General features: G+C 41.1%; 1 long non-coding RNA gene across 1 annotated transcript; it reads right to left on the bottom strand.

Annotated features, from left to right (window-relative positions):
• Nucleotides 1-3449: 3449 nt before the first annotated feature.
• On the bottom strand, nucleotides 3450-26571 carry LOC120297452. Its single transcript, XR_005553802.1, has 3 exons — nucleotides 24185-26571; nucleotides 15576-15795; nucleotides 3450-5180 (listed from the first exon to the last, which is right to left on the bottom strand). It is a non-coding gene; the product is annotated as an uncharacterized LOC120297452 (long non-coding RNA).
• Between the last annotated feature and the right edge of the window lie 277 nt (nucleotides 26572-26848).

Here is a 26848-nt window from a genome sequence, read left to right as displayed (position 1 = left end):
TCTTTATTTTCAAAACGTTTTGCTGGTGCTTATGGTTGCAGTGAGCTGTATTTCTCAAACATACTATTTTAAAAAAAAATATTCTATGCATTGTGTTAGTTTAAAATAAGTGCTGTGAAAGTAATCCATATCTAAATGATCTTAAACCTGTGACCAAGTTATATGTTTTAATGTTTTCTGTGGATTTTTCTTAATAAATTTATGATTGTTTCCTATAATAACTAACACTGCATTTTAGCTGTCTTAAAGCTACATAGGCTTCTACATAATTATGATGAAATTGGATCTGCAGGAAAAATTATAGAGATTCCTGACTGTTCAGAATTCCAGATAACCGTGCCCTTTTTAGGACTTATACCACTTCCTGCCCCCAAGACATAGATAGTCTGTGCTGGCATTTTGTTGTACTGAATATGCTTAGTAGTGATTAGGCAGTCTTGGTTCAGCCTTCCTTGTTTTTACAAATAGTATTGGCTTTTCTCTGGGTTTTATTAAGCTTCAAGAATTTGGGATATGGAAATGGTATCTCAATATAAAAGGATCCAGAATCTATTGTTAAGAGTTTTGTTTTTAACAGACTTCATATTGTCCTAACTTGAAATGGATTCATTGTTTTCAAAAAAATGTACTAAATCTAGCTCATACTGCAAATGTACGATTTGAAAATAAATTTTCTGTGATTAACTTTTAAGAATAATAAGTGCTGCTATATCTTATAGCAAAAAGCAAATGATACTATCAGTGTACATATTAGGGATGTGAAAAGCATTCCAATCTAGTAATGGCTGTTTTGAATGTTCAAAAATGAAACATGTTCCATTCAAGTGGCTCTATTTTGAATATTCTGATTGAATTTCAATTGGACAATTAATTTGGCTGGATTTTTTGTTCTTCTAACCATTTTCCAACCTAACTGGCACAGCAGCATGGGCCAATCAACTCCCTACTGCTATTGAGATTGATGGAATGGGATGGGTAAATTGTAGGTGGGTTTTGTCTGGTTCATTATTTTGCAAGCAGGTCAGGCGAAGGTGTGAATTGTTATCTATTGGTTGAATCATGGCAGTTGCCATGGTTCAACCTTTAGATACCTTTGCCTGGATGATTGAGAGTCTTCATGGACATCTGAATTGTGTTTCATACAAAACTTGCTAATGCTCCTAGGGTTATATAAAGAGTACTGGTATAGTGTGGGTTTGGCAAACTTAAACTTAATTTGATAAGCTTTGACAGTTTTGCATATTATCTGCTTACTCTTAAGCACTATTGACACGATATTAAAAAGCAACAGCAAATTTGCCCCTACATTATTTTCTTTTTGCAGCCAGCAGTCTCTCCTGTATACAAGCAAAAAGACATAGCAAAGAACTAAGCAATTACTTTTGCTGGGCCTAAACCCAGGGCTTTTTTTCTCATAGAACGGCCAGAATGGAGTTCCGGCACCTTTTTGGGATGGAATCTTGTAGGGTAGGCAAGGAGGGTTGTATGATGTGTGCACTTTTTTTTTTTTTAAAGAAAAAAAGCACTGCCTAAACCTAACAGAATGTCTACAAAAAGAAACACAAAATCTGTTACTTCAGTTATGTAGCAAGATGAAATATCAATCCCTATAGAAAAATTGACTAAGAAACTTCTTAATATTTTGAAAAATATCTTCATAAAAAACTACAATTTATTTTTAATCCCTTGGGTTCACATATGCTAGCAAAACTAATTTTTTAAAAAATTAGTTTGGTTCAACAATCTGGGAAAGAAATGGAAAACACTGATTTTCTGTTGTGAAAAGAATGTCACTTGATGATACCTGTTTAGATTAAAATATTTTTTTCCAGTGACCAAGTACAGAGATGTATTCCACAGTTTCCCATGGGATTTATTTAATGTTTTCAAAAATGTTTGAAAAATGCTGCCAGTCTCTTCTTAAAAACCTCCAGTGATGGAGCAACCACAACTTCTGGAGGCAAGCTGTTCCACTGATTAATTGTTCTTACAGCCAGGAAATTTCTCTTTAGTTCTAGGTTGGATTTCTCTTCTATAAGATTCCAACCATTACTTCTTGTCCTGCCATCAGGTGAAAATTTATATGGTTGCCCACTTCAAGTGATTCTGTGTGGCTTATAAGGATAAAACCCAATATAAAAACAATAAAAAGCAATAATTCCTTCTCCCCCCTGGTGACAATAGTCAAACATTATGACCTTGAGGAATAAATCATAGTAACAACAGTCCTGAGTTCCAGTTTTCTCTGGCCATAATACTTGAAACTTTCTACTTTTTTTTAATTGAAGTATAGCAATAACATTCTGGTGGAGCATTTTAAAAGGGAGTATTTTATTCCAGATCCAGAACAAAGCATTTTAAAATTTTGCTTTGTACATACCCTTATGATTTATGCTTTTAGCTCCAGTTATATTCTTGCTTTCAATATGATTGACTATTTAGTATAAAATTATATGGTTTATTAAGAAATAATCTGAATTATTTCCTTATTTCCTAAATAATAATAATTTATTCAACTTATATGCCATCCATCTCTCAAAAGTACAAGTGCAGTCAAGTGACGGATCTCATTTTGTCACCGAAGGCCTGGGTAAATGGGGCTTTTAGTGCTATGTTACTGTGAGTATTTAAATAGTCTCACGATACTCAACAAATACATTGTCTGTTTCATAATAGAATCAATTGAAGATAATCATTCTTAATGGTATAAAATTTTATTATAGAATAAAGTATCAAATGAAGTTTCTGTGTAATACATACAAAAAGCAGGAAAGCTATAGTAAATAAATAGTTCCATTTTCAAATCTTTATATCATTGGCTTGCTTGTAATTGATTCCTTAAGACAAAGTAAACACTTGCTTGATCAGTTTCTTCTGTTCTACTATTACCTATGTTTTTTGAGAGCAAATAAAGCCTGAGGTATAAAAACAAATAATTGAAATGCTGTTTGTGTGTGTGTGTGTGTGTGTGTGTATTAGTGATAAGAATGTCACTTTTCCATAAAATAGTAGAAAGCGGTTGTTTCAGTTTTGGAATCAATTTTATTTTTTTCTTATGTTTAACTATATTTATACTGCTGTTTTCTACGTAATGTTCCATAGCTGTATGTCAGCTCTAAGGGGGAAATTTTGTAGTCTTGTAAGGAGTCTAATTATTCTAGTTTCTGCATCAGTATTGCCTGCAAAAGGCCAGTCCAAAAGTGAAGGATAGAAAAAAATTGATGCATCATTTATATTGGATTGATAATGGCTTCTATTCCTAAGCTAAACATTATTTTCACTTTTTTTCAGTATTCCTTAAGAAGAAGAAAAAACTTTGTTCACTCTATAGAATTTTTAGGTTCTGTGCTTTCTTACCTTTCATGAATAAAATTTAAATGATGAATATGAACAAGAAATACATAAAATTGATGTTTAATCCAAATAAATATTTAGCTGTTTGAACCTTATTTTTTTTTTGCCTAACCACCACATAGTTACTTACTATAGGATATCATGCCACCAGAAAAGATATTAATGGAATTATCAGTGACAGTTCTCACTAATGTATGCATGGGCCTTCATTTGCACTAGGTGCTTTGGGTAATAAGCAAATAAAGCATTGAAATGAGTCATGAAAAGAAATGAAAAATTATGCCATGCAAAGGGGATTAGGCCCCCCAAATAGAATACTAAGAATCACAGAGAAAGTAATTGGGTGTTAAGTGAACCCCAGTCAAACCTGTGCCAAATTACAAGTTTGACAGTGAAAATGAGAGAAGAAAGGACAAGCAATTACAATGTTTTGACCAAAGAATATAAAGAGTTGAGTGCTTCTTTGGTAGACCCAAGAGAAGTACAATAACCAGACCAATAGAATTTGGAATAAGTTACAGCATTGGAGATTTGATTGTTTTGGATCCGTTAGTGAACAAGATAGAGTTGCTGGCAAATACACTATGGAAGAGCTGAAGTATTTTTATCTGTAGGAAGGAGGTAACACTTCAGCATTGGGCCAGTTTCTACCAGGGATCTAATTTGTCAGTTCAATAGCTCCCTCATAGATTTACCAGCAAGCTTTTTGGGTTAGATAGGGCTCTTCAGTACCTCTAGTGCAGTTGCCATTTGTAGCAGTTTCAAAGTGTTTGCTTGGTTGGATTTTTCATAAAGGAAGTTGAGTGAAGAAAGTTGGATAATGTTTGTAGAAAAATACCACATACAAACAGCATTTAAACAGAAAGGCCATATTGTATAGTTGAATGTTTTGTAGCAATATAAAAATGTCTGTGCATGTCTGCACAAGTGCATATACTGCTGTTTCATAAAGAGGAGGGTATTGATATTGTAAAGGCATCTCTATATGCCTTTGCTATCTTTAAAAACTAATAGGTATTAACATAGGATTGTCTGATCTATTCTAATAGTTAAAAGTATTATTTGTCCCCTCCATGTTACTATATCTGGACTTGTTCTTAACAGAAAAAAATAAACAAAAAGGATAAAACATGCCTCAAATGGGAAGGTTCTCCCTGTGCTTTTCCTGTCTGGTTAATAGGTAATAAAATCAAAGTATTTAACTAGGAATAGCAAATGCATGTTTTGTAAACATAATTTCTGCTTGTTTTCCTAAATCAGATGCACTAAGAAAGCTCTGTTCAAAAGCCTTCTCTAAAAGCTGCCAGAATAACTACTTCTATAATTGTAATTCATTTTTTTCTGATACACCTCTTTTTGGTTGCCAAGTAACCAGTCACATTGCTTAGAATCCATATTATTATAGTATCTTCATTGTTAATCTTATGCCCTATCCTTTTTCAATTTATTTTGTATTTTAATTACTCAGTTTAATGAAACAAGGAGAGGACATTCATACACATGTTTGAAACACTAAAGATGACTAAGGATATAATTTTAGGCCCTTTCTACGGTAATCAGCTAAACAGGCCCCTTGCTATGAGAATTCAGGTTGCTACGGTTACCTATGGAAACTCAGGACATGGATGCACAAAGCTCAGTACCTCACGTCTCAACATCCGCTAATGTGTCCTTGCTTCTGTATCTGAGTCCCATCGCCACCCCCAGACTTTAGTTGTAGGATAACAAGCTGAAATTTACCTAACAGAATTCACCAGTTGTAGAACTCTACATTCAACTTACACAATGGAATGGAGACCAATACATCAAATATCATTCAAGTTAAGCTGAAAGACAAAAAGACAACTGTTTTAACTGGTGATCTGAGTAAGTTTTAGCCTGACATAAATGTTTTCTTTATCCATTAGACTCTGAAATAAGCATCATTCTGTGATATGTTCTTTTCTGAGAGGGTAGACAAGAATAGCATTAGTAGGATTTCATTGCATATCTTAAACAAAAGAATATTAATTAAATATGAGTAAAAGAAAAGGAGTTGGAAAATGAAAGATTAACATAGGATTTAAAGCTTAGCAACTAAATATTGGATCTTGGTATTCTCTAAATAGCTAACCTAAAAGATAAGCTAAATATAGATTTTTGAAAGATAAAGTTACTGTCAGAATCCATTTATATTTCATTTCTATCTACCTCCTCTGATCTAAAACCAAATCTTACCTTCCCCTAGATTCTGCCATACTCTCAAGGGAGAAGGGGGATATGCCTGCGGAGTTATGACTTTCACTTCCTCTATTCACTACAATGTAACCTTTTGTTTATTGCCGCTGGATCTGCTGGCCATTACAATGTAACAAATTGCCCCCTTTAATATGCATCTCTCTGAACTTTCTTCTCCCTAACCAGGCAGTTAGGAAGGGGGGGAAAGAAGTATAAACTTCCGGAACCTGGCTTATTTCTCCGGTCCCAAAAGGAGGTGTGAAGAGCTGTGGAACATCGTACTACAAATGGAGACAGGCTGATGATATCTTCCCTTTCCCACGATGGACTAACCACCTGGGGATTGGCCAGTCTGAACCATCCGGATGAACTGTAGGCTGGAGTTTGCTTAGGGACCTTTAAAGCAGTGGTTCTCAACCTTCCTAATGCCACGACCCTTTAATACAGTTCCTCATGTTGTGGTGACCCCCAACCCCCCCAGTCAGCTGGCTGGGGAGGGGGGCAGAAAGGCCGCTCTGCCGGCTCCGCCCAGCCTGGTTGGAGAAGCGCTCAGGCAGGGAGAGGGAGGGAGGGAGGGGGAGGGAGAGAGAGAGAGAGCCAAGAGGGTGACAGCACCGGCAGAGCTTAGTTCAGCCTCCTCCGCGGAAAGGGCCACGAAGCAGCACAGCATCCCTTAGGACAGCGGTAGGCAACCCAAAACACTCAAAGAGCCACTTGGACACGTTTCCCACCGAAAACAAAACACTGGGAGCCGCAAAACCCTTTTGATATCTAAAATGAAGATAACACTGCATATATCCTTTTTTACTTTTAATGTATGTATGTATGTATCTGTGTTTGTGTGTGTATATATAAAATAAAGGTAAAAAAGGATATATGCAGTGTTATCTTCATTTTAGATGTCAAAACGGTCTCTATCTGTCTCTTTCCTCTCTTTCCTCTTTTTTCTCTTTCCTCTCCCTCTCTCTCTCTCTTTCCTCTTTTTCTCTTTCCTCTCCCCCTTTCTCTTTCTCTTTCCCACTTTCTCTCTCTCCCTCTCTCCTCTCTTTTCTTTTCCTCTCTTTTTCTCTTTCCTCTCCCCTTCTTTCTCTCTTTCCTCTCCCTCTTTCTCTCTCTCCCTCTTTCCTCTCTTTCCTTTTCCTCTCTTTTTCTCTTTCCTCTCCCCTTCTTTCTCTCTTTCCTCTCCCCTTCTTTCTCTCTTTCCTCTCCCCTTCTCTATCTCTTTTCTCTCCCTCTTTCCTCTCGCTTTCTCTTTCCTCTCTTTTCTCTCTCCCTCTTTCCTCTCTTTTTCTCTTTCTCTTTTTCCTCTCTCTTTCCTCTCCCTCTCTTTCTCTTTCCTCTCTTTCTCTTTCCTCTCTCTTCTCTCTCTCTTTTTCTCTTTCCTCTTTCTCTCATTCCTCTCTTTCTCTTTCCTCTCTTTCTCTCTCTCTTTCTCTGTTTCCTCCCTCTTCTCTTTCTCTTTCCTTTTTCTTTCTCTCTTTCCTCTCGCTTTTCCTCTGTTTCTCTCTCTTTCCTCTCTCTATTTCTCTCTCTGTCTTACAGCAGCAGCATCAGGGGTCCCCTCTGCCCCCGGCCTGGCCTCCGCCGCATCCTCAGCTGAATGGGTGGGGAGGGGGAGCAGGACGGGAGGCAGCGGCTCCGATGGCAGCGGCAGTGGCACAGATGCATCGTCGGGGATCCCCACCACCTGGGTCTGGTCGCCACCCCCCCACCAGAACTTCGCACTGCCTGGCCTCGCCCTCCGCCCATCGATGGAGCCGCGGTGGGGACAGCGCCTGCCCGAGCCACCTAGGGGGGCAGCAGGAGGAACAAGGAGAGGAGGAGGGCGAGGAAGCAGCCGCCCCAGCCTCGCCCTCTGCCCATCTGATGGAGCCGCAGTGGGGGCTGGTGCTGCGCGGCCCCTGCCAGCCCCTTTGCCAGCCTGGCTGCTCCCCCCCAGGTACCCCTCCTGCCCCGGCACTCGGCCAAGCCACCTGGGAGGCACCAGGAGGAAGAAGGAGAGGAGGAGGGTGAGGAAGCAGCCGTCCCAGCTGGGACTCCGCGCTGCTCGGCCTCACCCTCCGCCCATCCGATGGAGCTGTGGTGGGGGCTTGTGCCGCGTGGCCCCTGTCAGCCCCTCCGCCAGCCTGGCTGCTCCCCCCAGGTACCCCTTTTGCCTCGGTGCCTGCCCGAGCCACCCAGGGGGTACAGGGGGAAGAAGGAGAGGAGGAGGGCGAAGAAGCAGCCACCGCCGCCCCAGCTGGGACTCCGCACTGCCCGCCCTCTGCCCATCCAGTGGAGCTGCGGCAGGGGCTGGTGCCATGTGGCCCCTGCCAGTCCCTCCGCCAGCCCGGCTGCTTCCCCCCAGGCACCCCTCTTGTCCCAGCGCCTGCCCGAGCCGCCTGGGGGGCAGCAGGAGGAAGAAGGGGAAGAGGGCAAGGAGATAGAGGAGCGGTGTCTCAGTTCCTAAGACCATCAGAAATATGTGTTTTCCGATGGTCTTAGGCGATCCCTGTGAAATGGTCATTCGACCCACAAAGGGATCGCAACCCACAGGTTGAGAACCTCTGCTTTAAAGTATCGATCTGTAAAGAATCCCTCAGATCCTGTCTATTATGCCTGCTATCAACTACTCTTAATAAAAGTTCCTGTTGGAAGAAATTGTTCCCAAGAGTTCTACTTTCTTAAGATGTGGGATTGAAGTGGGTCCTTACAATTACAATTTATATATGATCATAAAGTGATCTTCAGTGGCAGTGTAGATTTGGAAGGAGATCATCTAGTCCAGCTGTCTGCCCAGGACAGAAATCCATACAACTAGTCCTCAACATATGACCACAATTGAGCCCAAAATTTCTGTTGTTAAGCAAGACAGTTGCTAACTGAGTTTCGCCCCATTTTACAATTTCTCTTGCCATGGCTGTTAAGTGAATCACTATAGTTGTTAAGTTATTAACATGGTTATTAAGTGAATCTGGCTTTCCCATTGATTTTTTCTTGTCAGAATGTTGCAAAAGGTGATTATATATCCCAGGATACCACAAGCATTTGAATTTTGATCATGTGATCATGGGGATGGTGCATTGTTCATACATGTGAAAAATGGTCATAAGTCACTTTTTCAGTGCTGTTGTAACTTTAAACAGTCACTAAACAAATGGTTGTAAGTCAAGGACTACCTGTACTGTAGTATTTGTAATGGATGACCATCTAGCCCTTATTTAGACACCCACCCTGATGCCTTTGATTCTTTATTCACAATTGTAGGACTTGCTATGAAATTCATCTCACTGGTTTCTGTCTATTCTGTCTGTTGTTCCAATTTGTTAAAAGTTATTGCTGCCAGCTTTTTCTTGAATAATCTGCAGATGTGATAACTGTATTTTCTAAGGCCTTATCCAAGTCATTGATAAGTACATTAAGCAGCACAGGGAGTCCTGTAGTCTGGCTCAAGACATTTCCTTCCATGTGACACAGAATCATTGACATCCATAGTTTCATTGGGCATGATTATTTCGTCAGCTCTGCATCTGTTTATCTCCTGGTTCTAACTGGGAGCTCTCCTTTTGTCCAAAAGATAACAGTGGGTTCTTCTTGACCAAAATAGCAAGTTTCTGAAAGTTTTGTATAAAAATAGAAAATAAATGTTTATCCTTAAGTTTTGCAACAATAGAATTACCACTTTGATCAGCCAGCATTTGTTATTAATGGACCTTTTAAGGGATCCTTTAAAGGTTGATCAGGTTAAAGTCATATGACAGAGCAGACAGATTACATTTGCTTCTGAATCTCATTCTTCATTCAGTGAGATTTCTGGCCAGCATAAAAGTAGTAGTAGTAAGTAAATAATGTATTTTAATTTATTTGATTTCATGTGGCCATCCACTCCAGAAGTGGATTATAAAATCCACAAAAAAATTAAAACAAACTCACATAAATAGGTCATCCAAACTAAAACAATTAGAATAACAATATAGAAAGTATGAAATAATAATATGATTGGGACCTCAATAGTAATAACAACAACAATAAAGTTGGAAGGGACCTTGGAGGTCATCTAGTCCAATTGTATAGAGTTTTCTGCTCAGGCAGAAAACTCTATACAATTCATAAAAATGGCTGTCCAGTTGATCCCACCCATATTGACCCAGGCCTGGAGACAGAACCAAGTTTTAAGGGCTTTCCAGATCTGAAGAAAGTGGGAGCTGTATCTCTATTATTTGAATTATTCAAATGTCTAAATTTTTCTAAGAAACTCATTGACAGGTCTCTGCTACACATTTGATATTATGTGAAAACTATTTTAAACTAGGGAAAAAATCGAAATATAATTTAAAGTATAAAGAGTAAAGTGAAAAATAGCCTTACCTTTTTTCAGCTTCTAAGTATGATGTAATGCATATTTGCTGGTCAATTATTATGGCAAAGTAGTAACTTAATTAGTAGTAGGTGGATTAGACATAGCTCAGCATGGAAGTTTATATGGTTTATATTGACATAATAACATACAGTCGGGTCTGTTTATATGGTTTATATTGACATTCCTAAACAGTCGGGGTCTGTATAGGAAAATGAAATGTACTGATGTATATTCACTATGTGGTTAGTTAGGCCATATCCCTTCCTTCTACTGTTGTAAAACTTTTATTACCTGTTTTGGGCAAATAATGGTCTGACTGGAAATGAAATGCTGATAAACTATTTATTGTTGGAGTGACTGGAATTACTATTTTACAAATGCCTCCTCTGAAGTTTGCTGCATTGTACAGAGTATGGAAAATTATCTTGATGGAATACAGTATATAAGAACCATTAACCCTAGGCAAAAGGGGCTTAAACAATTTTTTAAGACCTAAGAAATGAAACAATGCTTCAAAGTAGCTTTGACAGAGATCTCCCTGTTTCACTGGAGGAAGTAATGTACAACCCAATCAAATTAATTTCAATAAAATTAGTTTAGTTTTGATAATTAGTTATTAATTAATTATTAATTAATTATCAATAATTAAAAATTAGTTTTAGCCTCCCTGTAGAAGTGATTTTCTGATCTAGTCTACATAGGGATCAACATAGGGATCAACATAGATGATTAGGGCTCAGACAAAAATGATGGGGTGACCTGTTGTTTGGGTACATAGTAGCTGAGGTGTTCTTCCATTATGGAAGAAGAGCTAAGTGGTAAGTTTTAACTTTCTTTTATAATATAAATTTGCTCTTGAATATCTTTCCCATATAGTGTTGTGAAATTGTTATTTTATCATGGCTTCTATTTCTCATTCAATTTCAATTTTTACAGAAATGTCCCAATTATCCTTTCATGTTCAGTAATAAAATGATACATGTTCTTTGTCAACATTTAAATCAGCCTTTTTTTCAACAAAGGGGCAAGTAAGAAGACTTATCAGCAACATGATCAAAGTTTTGAAATTCTGTGTATTACTTAATTTTCATATCATTTTTCTTTTCGCTTTGCTGCTATTTTTTGCTATGTTTATCAATTATAAAATTATGTTGAAAATTTTAAAACTGATTTATTTTGTTCATTAGTTTCACATTAAGAGTCAACAAAAATTTGATGGCACATAATCAAAATACATATTTAAAAGTAGTGAAATCTCTCTGCATTGGTATACATATTTTATACAGAAATACTTCTAAGGGATGGCTACTTAGAAATTTGGGTGATATATTGGGTTAAATATTAATTTCCTATTTTTTTCCTGATGTTTATTGATAGATGTTAATAATTTGATTACATATGAATATGAATATGTACGTAAAATTAATTGTGATTAAGATACAGTATGTATGTGTGTGGATATGTGTGGATATATTTTTTTCCTGTCTTTTTTTATTTTGCATAGGTGTCATTCTATAAATATGGATATGAAGGATGGCAGTTCTTCAAAAGTAAAACTGCAAGGATGATTGGTTGAATATTCATGCTTCATTTTAAACATTAAAATAAAAGCCATGATTACTATGACAGAGCATGCATTTTATTTTATTTCATTTTCCCCCTATTCTTAGAAAAATATTATATGGATTTGTTTCATGTATGTAGGAAATAATAACAATAACAACAACAATAATAATAAAGTTGGAAGGGACCTTGGAGGTCATCTAGTCCAACCCCCTGCCCAGGCAGGAAATTCTATACCATTTCAGACAAATGGCTGTCCATTCTCTTCTTAAAAACTTCCAGTGTTGGAGCATTCACAGCTTCTGGAGGCAGATTGTTCCACTGATTAATTGTTCTAATTGTCAAGAAATTTCTCCTTAGTTCTAGGTTACTTCTCTCTTTGGTTAGTTTCCATCTGTTGCTTCTTGTCCTGCCTTCAGGTGCTTTGGAGAATAGCTTGACTCCCTCTTCCTTGTGGCAACCCCTGAGATATTGGAACTGCTATCATGTCACCCCTCGTCCTTCTCTTCATTAAACTAGACATATAAGTATATAAAGCTAGCACTGAAAGATGTTTACACAAACCTCCAATGTACTGAATAAGAACAACATTGTTAGTTTTCTAATTTTTATTTATAAACGTATGGTGTTTAAACATGTTTTATACACTGGCTACATCTGGAATTCATTCTACAAGTCTGTTAATTTTTAAAGTGGCCGTTGGCAAATTATTGTTTTCTTTGCATTATTTAAGTGATTAATGTAAAACTGATCAAAACAGCAGATTTTCATTTCTTTATCTACTACACTTTGTGTTCAAATTGGAAAGGATGGATCTTAAAGCAAATAATATGGAACTTAGCCTATTCAGATCTGAAATACAACAGCCCAGAAAATTAGAGTAGAAAAGAAGATTTTGTTGATATTTATGTTCTCTAAGTTAGAAGAAAAATAAAAAGGTTTCTTGTTTGGTCTGCTGTCTTTTTCTCCCCACCCTCTCCATTCATGAGTTCTCTGTGAGCTCATGAAACATGAAACTTAGGAAAAAGTTGAAGTGTTGCTGTAATTGGGATTATTCTATTTTTAGTTAATCAGCAAGCAGTGTGCTGTCCTATCCATGTCCCAGTAAAGAGATTACATAACTCTCTTAACTCTATCTGCTGCAGCACCGACTTCCTGTTTCCTTTGAACTTTCTTTCTCTCCCTTTTAAAAAACTTCCGTGTCACTTTTAAGTAACAGAATATTAAGGAATCTCACAGTATATTTGTATTGGAAAGTTGAATTGAGTGTAACAAACTTTGATACATTCTTATTTCTGTAATATCTGGTATGATCTGTTAATGTTGATGTTTTCAACTATATAGAACAAAAAAATCTCAATGTTCCAATTAGGTAGCTAAAAACTGTTTATATTCTTGCATATTTTGCAGAAGACAACTGATCCATGATTTCCCATGTAAGTAATGGAAAGGAGAAGGAGAAAGAAGAGTTTGCAATAGTGGTGAATAGTGCACAAACGAATAGTGAATGAACAAATAGTGAAAGAAGAGTGATGCTTCTCAAAAAGGATTCTTTAAAGTGGGAATTTAAGAGGTCTTGACATTTGCAGTTTTATTACAGTAGATTCTGAAGCTGCTGGCAAAGTTACCAGAACTCATATCAAATCTGTTCTGTGCTGTTCCATCTATTGATTCAAGTGGTATTAAAATGATTATATTGTGATAGAGTATTTGAAATGTATCTTTTCCTTTATGATAGTTCAACATTTTAATCCAGGGATGCGCAAATTTTACTGGGCTAATGGTTAGGCTCAAATTTTGGGTAACATTGTTTTCTCTAATTTTATCTGCATTTTTTTTAAAAAAGATTAATTTATGTCAGTTGCCCAGTGCATTTACATGCTATATGGGGCTTCAGTATTTAAAAATGTGTATATGTGAGAATATTTGTTTATTTGAGGTGAATAATTGATGATATATTTAACTTCTCTTACATTTCTAATAGAAAATGGATTTCAAAACAAGAGTTCCTTCTGTATGTTGTAGAGATAGTTGGATGTTCATATGACAGATATGAAGAATTATCAATTCCTCCCACAATGACAGGATAAAAAAGGGATATAGAAGCCCACTGCATGCTATGTTGTTTTTTTTTTCTGAATTCTTGTTTCTTGCAATTGTCATTGTGCTAGGGAAAAAAAACTGACTATGTTTACTGGGAATAACCCCAAGACGCCACATTCAAACTGGAATCTGAATAAACATACTTGTGTTTGTACTACACTTTACCAAACTGTAAACAGTATAAGAATAAATTATAATCTTCAGATTGTTAATAGCAACACAATCACCTTGCATTTCTTTATGTTCCTAACATACAATATACACTTGCCTCTAGAGCTTTTTTTTCTTATGCGTTTCTTCCATGACTCATGAAGTGCAGGGTGCCAAACAGAGAATGGCTATTTCTGTGCCACCAGTGCAAACCCCACTACCTCCACTTATATTGTCAAGTGAACTTCCATAGTAGGAGGCACTCTGTGTTCTTTGTTCTTAGCAAAACTTTATGGAAATATCTTGAACAATACTGGTTTCTCCTGTTCAGAAGCTTGTCTTTTTTCCTACTTGCAGCTTCTTGACATTTACTCACCTGTAGAGCAGGTAAAGGTACTCAATATTATTGTCTGTATTCTGTACAGTTTCCTAAAATAGTTCCCATGACTGATGCTATTATACTATAACATAACATACTTATCAATTGAATATATTTTACATATAAAATTAAATTAAGGACAGCAGCTTCCCTTGGTGCCAAAGGACAATTCTGAAACCCACAATTAATTTTTTAAATGTGATTGCATAATTGTTTCTTATAAGGTTTATGATCCTGCATTGTCTCAGCATTACTAGGACTTTGTGTTCTGTATTTTAAGCCTGCTGTTAAGTTCCACTCTTGAGTTTTATTGCTGTTTGTTGCTGGATGTGCAATTTCTTGTACTTCCTAAAATTAGTTTGCAAGCATTTTTGCAGCTATGCAGTATAAAACTTGTTGTCTATTCACTGAAAAAATATCTTTATATTCCTTGATAAGTTTAACATATAAATGTTAGGTAGTAGATAACAAGTTTAAAAATGCTTCAAATTTACTGTTAAAAATAAATTCAATTTTTTTGAAACTTAAGTCTTACTAAGGCAACATTCTACTTTCTATTCTCAAAGCACTGCACTTTATAACTTTTTATAGTTATTACATAGATCATTCAACAGGACTTTTTCCTTCTTTATTATAGCTATTTTATTTTATGAGGTTTTAGAAAACTTTAAAAAGTTGTTTGGAGAGCTTCTGTGATTCAATATGGACTCTGAATGAGTCTCTCTGGTTTTACATCAGAATCCTAGCCACTTCATCACAAGTTCACATGCTTATGGGGGGGGGGATAATCTTGCTGTATTCTAAACCAAATCTGGTTTACAGATCAAAATTTGCAAATGAACCCATGAATGAACTGAAGAATTAAAGTTACACATTCTCTGCAAGTACAGTAGAATATTTGTAATATTGAAACTTTACAAATTGAGCATAGAATTGCTTTCTGGGTTTGCATACTTGTATATGAACTGTGTTTAGATATGACTAAACGTCTTTGCTAAGAGGTTGAGTTAAAGGGTTTTTTGTGTACATCAATAACTTCACCTCAGTTATTCCCAGGATGGAAGTTGTTTGGTGCTACATATACTTTGGTATTGTTTGATCTTCAGCTATAGGGTAAACAAGGGTCATGAAATGATTTGTTATTTTCAAGTTCTGAAACTACAAGGAATTTGCACAGGTTATGTAAATTATAGTTTCAGCTATTTTTTTTCCAAAAGTAAAACAGTAATTAGTATTCCATTGTATCCCTAGACTGCCTTTTGTAGGAATTATAATAAGTGCTGGTGCTACTGGTGGAAGAATTGTTATGCACAAGTATGGCCTTTAGATCATTATCTCATGTTTCATTGAGAGAGCCAGATGCCATGAAACAATGGGAGTTTCCTATGCCCAGTTTCAAAGAAGATGTGTGGCAGAAAGCTCTATAGCAGTGTGCAGTTGTTTCTGTTGGGATTTGATAATTATGCTTACCCTCAGGTAATGTTCTTTACATAGAATCAAGTTTCAGTGGCATTTATTCTTGTTCTCCATCCTTCTTAAGGTTCTGATTTCTATGACTGAATGAGTTACACTCCGATAACTTCAGTGCTTGTCAAGTATTGGGGAAGATGATGGATTTTCCATTTTTAAGGGTGCAGCTTTCACACTTTCAGTATAGACTACTGCTGTTTTTCATGTGCTTGCTTCCATTCTGGGGAAAAAAATAAAGATTCTGTTCCACTAAAAAAAAAGGGGGGGGGTATGAAAGATATTGCCTTTTTAAAATGTATCCAAATGTTTCTGCTCAGGAAAACAAAACAAAACTGTTACAGTTATAACTGTCTGCATTGCCATTTCTCAGTCTTCCTGGGGCAAACAGTAATAAACAATGTCTGGCTTACTCAGTACTAATTTAATGTTTAACTATCAAGTCAGTGGAAATGTTATAGTGATAGAAACATACAGTATGCGGTTCTAGGTTTAGCAACAAACTCATGCACATTTCTGGGGCAAATGTACCTCTCATGACTGGCTGTAGTCATTATGGTAGAGTCTTCTTTTTGGAAATATTCACCAATATTGTTGTTGGCAACTTCTCTTGTTTTAGCTCATGGGGACACCATTGTGTTTTTTACACTATCATTTGTCCATTACAGGTTGCTTTCTAGTTATAAATTAAGAAACATATGGGCATGTTTCACTTTTAAGAACAGTTTGTATTCATCAGATGTGAAAGCATGGCAGACTTTTTATTTTTTATTTTATTCTTGTTTTGGCGAAACGTCTTCTGATGTGTATTAGCCATCAGATGGCAACTCTAGGAAGTTCTGATTCTTTGGAAAAGCTATTTTTTTCTGCGTTTATCCTCTTAAAAGTTTTATTCATTAAACGATTTGGGAACCAATCTACCTTTTTCCAGAGAATTAAAATATTTGCTTTTCTGCTGTTTTGCTGATTCACTGATAATTTACAGTTCTCCAGTACAGGAGATGGAGAATCCACCAATGGGTTTTCTCTGTCTGCCTGCTCTTGAGACCAAGTAGCCAAACTTGACACGCCCCCTCTTGCTAGGAGATCCAGTCTTGACTTGGTCTCAAGCTCTTGAAGACGAGTCAGGTTGGCTATCAGGTTTTGCAATTCATTTAGCAGGTCAAAGATCCATTGTTGAATTCTCCTTGCATTGATTGATTGTACCTCCCCTAATTAGTGTTTACATTCTAAAAGATTGGGATCAGCTCTGCCTCAAATCGCTGCCTCAAATCGGCTGATTTGAGGCTTGTGGGGTGGGTGGGAGAGAGTAATTTTCCGTTTCTATCCCCAGGGCTCGGGGGGGGGGGGGAATCCCTTCAATATCAGTTCCCCCATTGATTCCCCTGCCCAGTGCTCAGTGCTGCAGTCAGATCACCCCCACAGCTCAAATTTTACCTTCCAAGCCTCCGGAGGCCGTTTTCAACGGCCCAAAAGTCGCGGCCACCATTTTGGATGGCTGACGAACTCACAAAACTCAGACAGAGGTTTTTTTTTTGCCCTTAAAAAAGCTTCTGAGCGAATTTAACTCTAAATTTCTGATTTTTGAGACAAAGGCTTCTCACGAACATAGGAAGCCTCACCTAAATTCGCCACGGCCGCCATTTTGGATGCACCACGTGGTCGGCCTTGCAATTGCCATCAGCCAGATTACTGACTGAAGGCCTCAGTGCATTACAGGGCCTTTCCACAGGACTTCAGGCCCGTCACACAGCCTTGCCATCCCAGGAAATTTGGCGGAGCCCGTTGTGGCCGCCATCTTGGGAACATCATGAGGCCCTCCCTTAAGCCACCACATTAGGCCTTCTGTACTGGCTGCAGGCTCCCAGCTTCCCCACAAGGTTTCCCTTATTCTGGCTACTTCTCAGGTCATCTGAGATACTATTCTAACCCTGCACCAGTATCGGTCTCCTAGGTTTCATAAACTGCATCCATTAAGTTCAACCCAGTAATTCACAGACAAGGCCCAAATTCTTAGGCCACCATCTTAATTGGAGCAGCCATTTGAATCTCCTCTCACGTTGCCTCTGCCAGGCCTCATTTTCAGGCCCTCTGCGCCCTTCATTGGGCTGTCTGGTGCACCTTGACTGGCCACCTAAGGCCTCCAGGCGGAGCCCTTAGCGGGTCTCAACCGTTCCTTCAGTCTTATTTTATCAACTGTGACCTAAGCCCAGAGAGAATTATCAACTGGTCAGGTGGTCAGGGAAGCAGTCCTCGTTACTTGTTCCAATTTCTCTTCCCGCCAACCGCTTGCCTGCCAGAGCTCACCCTCAGGTTTCCTGAGATAGCTCATCTCAGGATGGAGGACTCCACGGTGCCTCAACCCATGAGCACTGCCTCCCCATCCTCCAGTCACAGCCGGCACAAAAATTCCAAACAGGAGGCAGCAGGCAAGCTCAAGAACAAAGCTAAGGCCACTCTGAAAAAACCTTCCAAGTTGGCAGAGAAGCAAGCTAGCCATAGGCACCAGGCTCTGGAGAAGGAGTTCTCCAGAGCACAGAGACAGGCAGGATCTGGGACTGATCAATTGGTGGCCCTGAATTTGACCTCCCTTTGGGTCCTTCAACCTCGGCTCAGGGCGTGTGGTCCCTGACAGAAACCCCCGCTACACATTGTCCCCCTTCTGTGCTAGTTCAGCACACAGCCGACTCTCCCCTCGGGTTCGGTTCCTGAGGCCACCTTCTACCAACTCTCCTCTCGGGTTCGGTTCCTGAGGCCACCTTCATGCCAACGGCCGCTAGGCTCAGGGGGCCGGACCTCAGAGACATTTTCTCCAATGGCCGCCTTGAGGCCCTGCTATCTAAGGTTGTGGACCACGCACTAGCAGAACGGTCCTTCCACCCACCCAGGCAGGAGGCTTCCACATCAGCTATGCCTCCTTATGTCCCTCCTACGGGGATCCCTTTATTTCAGGAGCCCATATCCTACACACTCCTCAATTAGCGGATACTCATCTCCGCAGAGTGAGGATCAGCCGGACTTCAATCTATTAGAGGAGGAGGAACTTCCCTCTGAACCCTCCCCATTGGGAGGTCTATTCCCTCCCCTTGCTTCGCAAAGCCACCTCAACGGCAAACATAGGGTCCGATCAGTTCCCTCAGCCACAGGCCACATCAGATTCCAGCCCAAATCCAATATTCTTTGAAACGGTGACAACCCAACATCATGTTCCCTGACCTTCTATATTTCTTAAAGGGATCAAAAAGCAATGGGTTTCCCCTTCCTCATTTCCTTCTGTAGGCGGGATAGATAAAAAGATTTTTAGTACCTCTATAGACCTAACTGAGGTCCTGGAGGTTCCCAAGATAGACGAGGCCTGGACCCCTCTGGTGTCCCAGACTGCAGTTGCTGGGGACATGTCTGAGGTGCTTAAAGCGGACAACAGGAAATGGGACCAAATTTTTCAAAAGACCCATCAATCAGTGGCATGGGCAATTAAAACAGCCACCTGCACATCCTTCTTTGTCAGAACCACCCTCTTATGGCTTCGTCAGCTTCAAGCCAGAGTCCCTTCTGAGGACATTCGGACTCACCAGGACCTAAGCAAAATGATGGGTGCAACTGAGTATGCTGCGGACGCGACACTTCAGTCGGCCAACTTTGCTTCCAGGTCTCTAGCCTCCAACATCACAGCCAGAAGGATGCTATGGCTGAAACACTGGCAGGCCGAGGCCAAAGCCAAATGGCGTCTCGCAACTGCCCCCTATCTGGGCAACAATCTCTTTGAGGAGGCCCTGACTCCATACCTTGTCGAAAACAAGGACAAGCGGAAGATCATGGCTGATCTTAATAAACAGTCCGACAAACGTCCCTATTTCCGCAGGCAGTCCTTTTGGCCTGTAGCAGGTTCGACAGCCACCCAGCCCTCCCGTTCATACACACCCTGGCAGGACAGACCATATGACCGTCCGTATGACAGATCGGGCTTTCGACCCAGGCAGCAGAACCAATCCAAGAGGCCATTTCGAGGGGCAGGACACCCCTACAGGAGGTCCAAGTGACTCTCTCATCACACTTCCCATAGGGGGAAGACTTGCCCACTTCTTCCATCAGTGGGAACTCACATCCATGGACGCCTGGGTCTTACAAACAATCCAGTTTGGCCTGTCCCTGGAGTTTCTAGCCAGTCCCCCGGGTCACTTCATCACCTGTTCCACTTCTCGGGATCCAATCAAAAAGGGACTTATGCAGGAGGCCATTCAACATCTTTTAGAGATTCAGGCCATAGAACCGGTACCGCTGGACCACATAGGCAGGGGATTCTACTCCATCCACTTCGTGGTCCCCAAGACCTCGGGGGGATGGAGGACAATTCTAAACCTCAAGAGTCTGAACTATTACATCGCATACAAAAAGTTCAAAATGCAATCACTCCAGTCCATCCTGGGAGGCATCAGACAGGCAGACTTCCTGGCGTCAATAGACCTCACAGAAGCGTATCTCCACATCCCAATCCATCCAGATCACCGGCGGTTCCTCAGGCTCTGTTACGGGGGCCTTCACTTCCAGTACAAGGTCCTCCCATTCGGCCTCTCCTCGGCACCCAGGGTATTCACCAAGATCCTGGCTGTGCTAGCTGCCCATTTACGGAAGGTACCGGTATGTGTCAAGTGTTACCTGGACGACATCTTGATCCAAGCATCCTTCTTCCGGGCAGCACAGTTGGACCTGGAACTAACTATTCCGGTCCTCCAACAGCACGGGTTCTCAGTGAACTTCCAAAAAAGCCAGATGGTTCCCTCATCCCGGTTTCTGCACCTGGGAGCCATCATAGACACCACAAACTGCATGGTCTATCTCTCCCAGGAGCGGTTGGTCAACATCAGGGACCTGGCTCGCCGAGTGTACAAGGACCGCACCATTCCACTGGTCCTACTCTCCCAGCTTCTGGGAAAGATGGTCTCCTGCATAGCTATAGTCCCCTGGGTCAGACTACACTTGCAGGATTTCCAATGGTTCCTCCTATCATTCCAACGATTGAATGCCAGCACATCCAGCTGGCAGGTGGATGTGCTGGTATCCACCCTCAGGTCTCTACGCTGGTGGTTCTCACAAGCGGTAGCCAAGGGATCACCTTTCAAGGAGCTGGACGACCTCACCATCACGATGTATGCCAGCCTATTCGGTTGGGGAACCCATCTACAGTCTCAGTTTGCACAGGGCCATTGGTCCTGTGCAGACTTGAGATACAACATCAATTGGCTGGAACTCAGGGCCATTCACTTAGCTCTTTGTCAATTCCGACATTGGATCAGGGGTCGTCATGTATTGATCCTCACGGACAATGTGGCGTCCAAGGCCCATGTGAACCGGCAGGGGGCACCAGGTCCAAGTCCCTTATGTCCGAGGCCTGGTTACTAGGATCCTGGGCAGAGTCCAACCTGGCCTCTCTCAGGGCTGAACACATCTCGGGGGTCAAGAATCAGCAGGCAGACTTTCTGAGTCACTCTATGACAGATCCCTCGGAATGGGGACTATATCCGGATCTTTTTTCCGAGATATTCCACAGGTTCGGCCATCCGGTCCTCGACCTGTTTGCATCGTTGAGCAATGCCCAACTCCCCAGGTACTTCTCCCATTATTGCCTTCCGGGGGCGGAGGGGACGGATGCCCTGCAGACTCTGTGGCCACAAGGTCTACTTTATGCCTTCCCTTCCCTTCCGCTCATTCCAGCAACCATCAGCAAACTGCTCCAGGAGCAGGCGGAAGTGATCCTTGTGGCCCCATACTGGCCACAGAGGCCCTGGTTTGCCAACCTAATGAATCTCTCCCACTCTCCTCTGTGGAAGATTCCCCCGCATCGCGTATCCTTACACCAGGGGGTCCTCCAACACCCGGACCCTCAGTGGTTGCAGTTAGCCGCCTGATGCTTGAGCGCAGCATCATGACACAAGAGTTATTCTCACCATAGGCAATCACCATGATTCAGGCCTCTCGTAGGCCAGCGACCAATCGCATTTATGATACCACATGGAAAAAATTTTGCCATTGGTGCAGAAGGCGGCAACTGGATGTCTACAAATTAACTATTCCCCAGATCATAGACTACTTTCTTGACAGTCTGGACAGAGGCCTGGCCCCTGCGACCCTTTGTAGGCAGGTGGCGGCCCTATCGATGTTGCTCACTTATGCGGACTCAGTTCCTCTAGCTCACCATCCCAGGATATGCACCTTCATCAAGGGTGCATGCAACACTAGGTCTCCCGTGGTACACAGGTATCTTTCCTGGGAACTGCCTCGTGTGCTTCGCGCACTCACGAAACCACCCCTTGAGCCAATCACTAATATTCCATTGTGGCCTTATCTCTTAAGGTTGCATTCTTAATCGCCATCACATCAGCCAGACGTATCTCCGAGCTGGCTGCTCTCTCGGTCAGGAATGATCGTTGCATCTTCCACCGGAACAGGGTAGTCCTTCGGTTGGATCCCACCTTCGTGCCCAAGGTCAACTCACTCTTTCATAGGACACAGGAAGTCATCTTGCCTAACGTTTGTCCTGATCCTTCCCATGACTTGGAGTGGCAGTGGCACACATTGGACGTCCACAGGGCCCTGTTGCATTACATCAAACGCATGGAACCCCTTCGCAGATCTGAGGCCCTCTTTATTTACTTCCATCCAGTTTCCCTGGGACAGAAGGTGTCCGCTGGCACTATCGGCAGGTGGATCTGGGCCTGTATCGCGGAGGCGTACCAATCTTCCTCCTTGCTGGCTCCAAGTCATATCACAGCCCATTCCACTCGCAGCACTGTGACATCTGCGGCATGGGCCACTCAGGCATCCATCAAGGAGATTTGCAGGGCTGTGACATGGTCGTCGCCCTCCCCTTTTATACGTCATTATAGGATTGACCGCTTCGCTTCAGCGGACGCCTCCTTTGGTTGGAGGATCCTCCAGCAGGTGGTCTCTGGGGGCGTAGATTCGGCCTTATCTGTTTCCCACCCATCGGGACAGTGAGGCTTTGGTATGTCCCATTGGTGGATTCTCCATCTCCTGTACTGGAGAAGGGGCGTTGTCTTACCTGAACGCCTTTTCTCAGTACGGAGATGGAGAATCCACACCCACCCTAAGATCAGTTAGGCCGTTATTAGGGATTTGAGAGCCAACACCTCGTCCTTGCATCAGCCACTTTTGCCCTCGTCAAGACTGGATCTCCTAGCAAGAGGGGGCGTATCAACTTTGGCTACTTGGTCTCAAGAGCAGGCAGATAGAGAAAACCCATTGGTGGATTCTCCATCTCCGTACTGAGAAAAGGCGTTCAGGTAAGACAACGCCCCTTTCATTGCTTTGTAAAATTAGTTTTGGCTAACAAAAAAGGGACTCCCAGCAACTTAAATGAAAGTCCCATTCTCATTTGGATCCATTTAGGCATCACAGCAGGGATAGACACTGCTTCATTTGAATTTCAGTTAAAGATGATTCACTGAAACTCTGGAACATGAATAAAGGAAATGACTGAAGAAATGCTGCTACGAAGAAATTCTATGAGAGTCCTTGGGAGGTTCAGTCGTGTCTTGGCCTGTTTCTCTGTTCAGTGCCTGTCCTTTCCTTTTCCTTCCTGTGCATTCTAAACTCGGTATCTTGGTGCATTGCTTAGTACTGTATGTGAAAGCTTGCAGTTGTTTTTCTATGCCTCGGTGCATAACAGATGTCACTATCAGGCTGGAAGGACTTTAAAATAGCTCAGTAAAGAAGGGGATGAGGAATTGCCTTCCAGTGCAAGAATTAGGGCTGGCATATTTCTGTGTACGGTGATCACTCCAGATTTTTATTTCATCTACAGTCTCTTGCTTTAAGGGAAGCTGCCTTTCATTTTTGAATTATGTTCTTTTGTCATGCTGATCACTTTCTTCCTTTCCCTTAATGTTTCCAATTATTTTCTCTCACTGTTGGAGCAAGCCTTTAACCTCCCAGCATACTTATCAGGGGTAGAGAAGAGATTAATTTGTTGCCCGAAGTTCAGGGAACGTTGCCCACACCCTTAGTAACATTTTGTAGGGAACCCCTTTGCTGCATTTGAGTATACCACTGTTGATGACTTGGGCCTTTAGATATATGCATCCAAGTCTGATCTGTGCCTCCTTCTTGAGCCAAGATATTTTATCCTGTTCCCTCACGTCTTTTAATGGACAGTGGAAGGCTTGACATTCATAACTCAGATAGTCCTTAAATTACAGCCATTTTTTAGTGACCAAAGTTATAATGGCACTGAAAATGTGACTTACGACCATTTTTCACACTTACGACTGTTGCAGCATCCCCATGGTCACATGATCAAAATTCTGACACTTGGCAACTGGTTCATATTTATGACGGTTGCAGTATCCCTGGGGTCATGTGATCACCTTTTACAACCTTCTGACAAGCAAAGTCAATGGGAAAGCCACATTTACTTAACAATCATGGCATTAACTGTGGTGATTCACTTTACAACTGTGGTAAGGAAGGTCATAAAATGAGGCAAAATGCATTTAAAACTGTCTCACTTGGCAACATAAATTTTGGACTCAGTTGTGGTGGTAAGTCGAGGACTACCTGTACTCATTCATATGACAAAAAAGTGAAACACTTACTGGAGAGTGTGTCCAGTCCTGGAGGAAAGCATCTGTTTTCTTGGAACTGATGATGTTCTCTGTCCTTTAAAGGGATTAATTCAGATATTGCATGGCTGCTTGGAAAGTGTCCTCTGTTTTGAGCACAGTTGTATTTGCTTGGGTCAGATCTCCTGCACCCACTCAAAAGCAAACAACTCTGTTTCCAGTTCTGTTGTTCAAGAGTGGAACCTGTAACTGCCACTCCTAAAAGAGTTAACTGAGCAAATGTAGCTGTGGCAGAGCCACGAGAAGCTGATGATGCAAAACGTGAGGGAAGAGTGGAAATGAAGCAGAGAAGCCAAGGTGAGGGGAGAACAGGGAGATATAAATAACTTGGGTGCTTAACTGGGGAGTGACTTTCTGTCTTGGTTTGTCTGGCCCTGGTACTGCTAGCATCGGCTCTCCAGGGGAAAGCTGCAGTTCTGTTGTTAAAACACAAGGAGCAGCCTGGAGAATTTTGAGCTGCGTCACACAGCTCAGAGGGAGAGAGTGAGAACCAGCTCTGTCGATAGGTCTACTAGCAACAGCCTACTGCAGCAAGAGACACAGAGAGAGAGATCATGCAAGAGAAGTAATAACAACATTGGGAAGCATGGTTCCTTTTCAGTCCAGCATGTTTTTTTTTCTTTAAAGAAACATTATTTGGGAACTTGTTGAGGATCAGTGGATTTTGTCCATTGATGGTACCGGAAAGATGCGACGCAATAATCCCTCAAAGGTGGGGGGGGGGCAGATATAGGAAAGGTTAATGGGTGGAAAATTCTGGAATGTTCTGTGCTGCGGCAGAGCGAACAGAGGGTTGAGGACTGCACAGGTGTATAGATGAACAGATCTCATGGTTCCTCTATTAAATACGTACGTATTATTTTTTATCGGAGTTGGGGGGGTGAATTGAACTGAGTGTCTCACTTTGTATGTATGTGGCTAGAGGTATCTTTCTGTCCTCCCATCCCTGAAACTTTTCATCCAGTATTATTTTCCTATGGCTAAATGTTGTTTCTGTGTCCTGCATCAGACCAATGGAATGAAGGCACAAGTTGTAAAATGTCAGTGCATAGCTAGCTATAATGGAGAGTCAAGAAAGGAGGAAGGGAAATAGAACAGCAGCTTTGCAGAGGGTACCATCTAACACCCCCTTCCCCAGTTTCCTTATTAAATCAAGAAGTTGGTAGAGGGGTTTATCAAAACACTCTGGATCTTTAAAGCGAGAATCTGTATCTGCAGAGTTAAGAAAGTGGCAAATGGACAAATGATGACGCAGGGATCTTTGCTTGGCATGTTGTTAGGTTTGGAAAGCATTGGTTTGGGGAGGGAGAGGGGACAGGTACATTGTGAAGCCCCAGACCAGCTGACAGAGGGTGAGTTAAGAAGATTGCATTTAAGAATTAAATGTCATCATTTTGGCCTCGGAAAGTTGTTTACCTTTCTCTCTGCGTGTCTCCATGTTGGCAGCCTTCCAGCTCACATGTGATAGTCTTCCCTGTACTGCTGCATCATTAACTGAGTGCCTGAGCTTGCACATGATTGGCTGGGGAGGGCTTTCATTCTAAACACTGATTTCCATTGGAGGGAGAAGCAGTGGCAGGTGAAATGCTATCTGAGATTGGTTAGAGCCAGAATATCAAATCTAAATGTTCCATTCCAATTGCTTTAAAAGGGGTTCTGAACAGTTTGTGACTTAAAATGTTGGCTATTTCCTTTTATTCCCCACCCACTCCTCTCCTTTACAAGAAGCACTTTGGAATGTGTCTATATTCTCAGAGCTAATGTTTTAAAGAGAAAAGCAAAAAGCAGGAGCTTGTCTATTGTAGATTAGTTTAGTTTATTACTGGTGCAAGTGACGCAGAAGGAAAAACAAATATTCTGTGACTCGAGTTGCATCAGTGACAGGCATATTTCCGGCTGCTGTGAGACAAGCCACAGTGACGTGACATTATTATAGCTTTCAGAGGAGACAACAGAAAGAGACTTTGGTGGGTGTCTATCTGTCTTTGTGTGAAAAAACTCTTAACTAGACTAAGCAGTTTTCTTTTGTTATAAATTCTTTTGAGGACAGAGAGATTGCTTGTTAGAGGAGCATCCATAAAATGCTGGACAGACCTTAGTAGAAAAACTGTGTCTTAGGTTACAACACTGTGAATGGAAAGTCAGTGCTGGATGAATATAGTGGTAAGAAATACAAAGTTTAGTTTCTGGTTTTTTTTTTGTTTTGTTTTGCTTTTAAATGAGATTGTGAGTTCTAAGATGGTAGAAGGATAATTGGGCAGTTGTGAACTATAAACCAGATCAGGTAGGCAGTGCTGGAAACCCTTCATTTATGGTACACATCTAAATAGACATGCTTCTTTAATCATTTCAGATCAACCATGTTTTCCCTTCTGACCTATACCAAAGCCAATTCCAGATATAAAATTATTATGGAGGATGAAGTCTGTGTTTTTTTCTTCTTTTTCTTTTGGAATTTCAATGAAATCCTAAGCAATAAGCATCATCACAGAGCATAGGGGACTATTCCTTGTGACATGTTCTCATGAAGTGCTCCAATAAACTAAAGGATTTAACGATAAGAATCTGTGTGGGTGACTCACTGGCATTGAGAGAGTCAAGTACAGCCAGTTGTTCGGCAGTAGTTTTCTGGCTTTG

Source organism: Crotalus tigris, unplaced genomic scaffold (assembly GCF_016545835.1).
Source record: "Crotalus tigris isolate CLP2741 ecotype Arizona unplaced genomic scaffold, ASM1654583v1 scf7180000023618.1514416, whole genome shotgun sequence".
NCBI classification, from domain to species: Eukaryota; Metazoa; Chordata; class Lepidosauria; order Squamata; family Viperidae; genus Crotalus; species Crotalus tigris.
The sequence above is the reverse complement of the archived record's forward strand: the minus strand, read 5'-3'. Positions and strand labels throughout refer to the sequence as shown.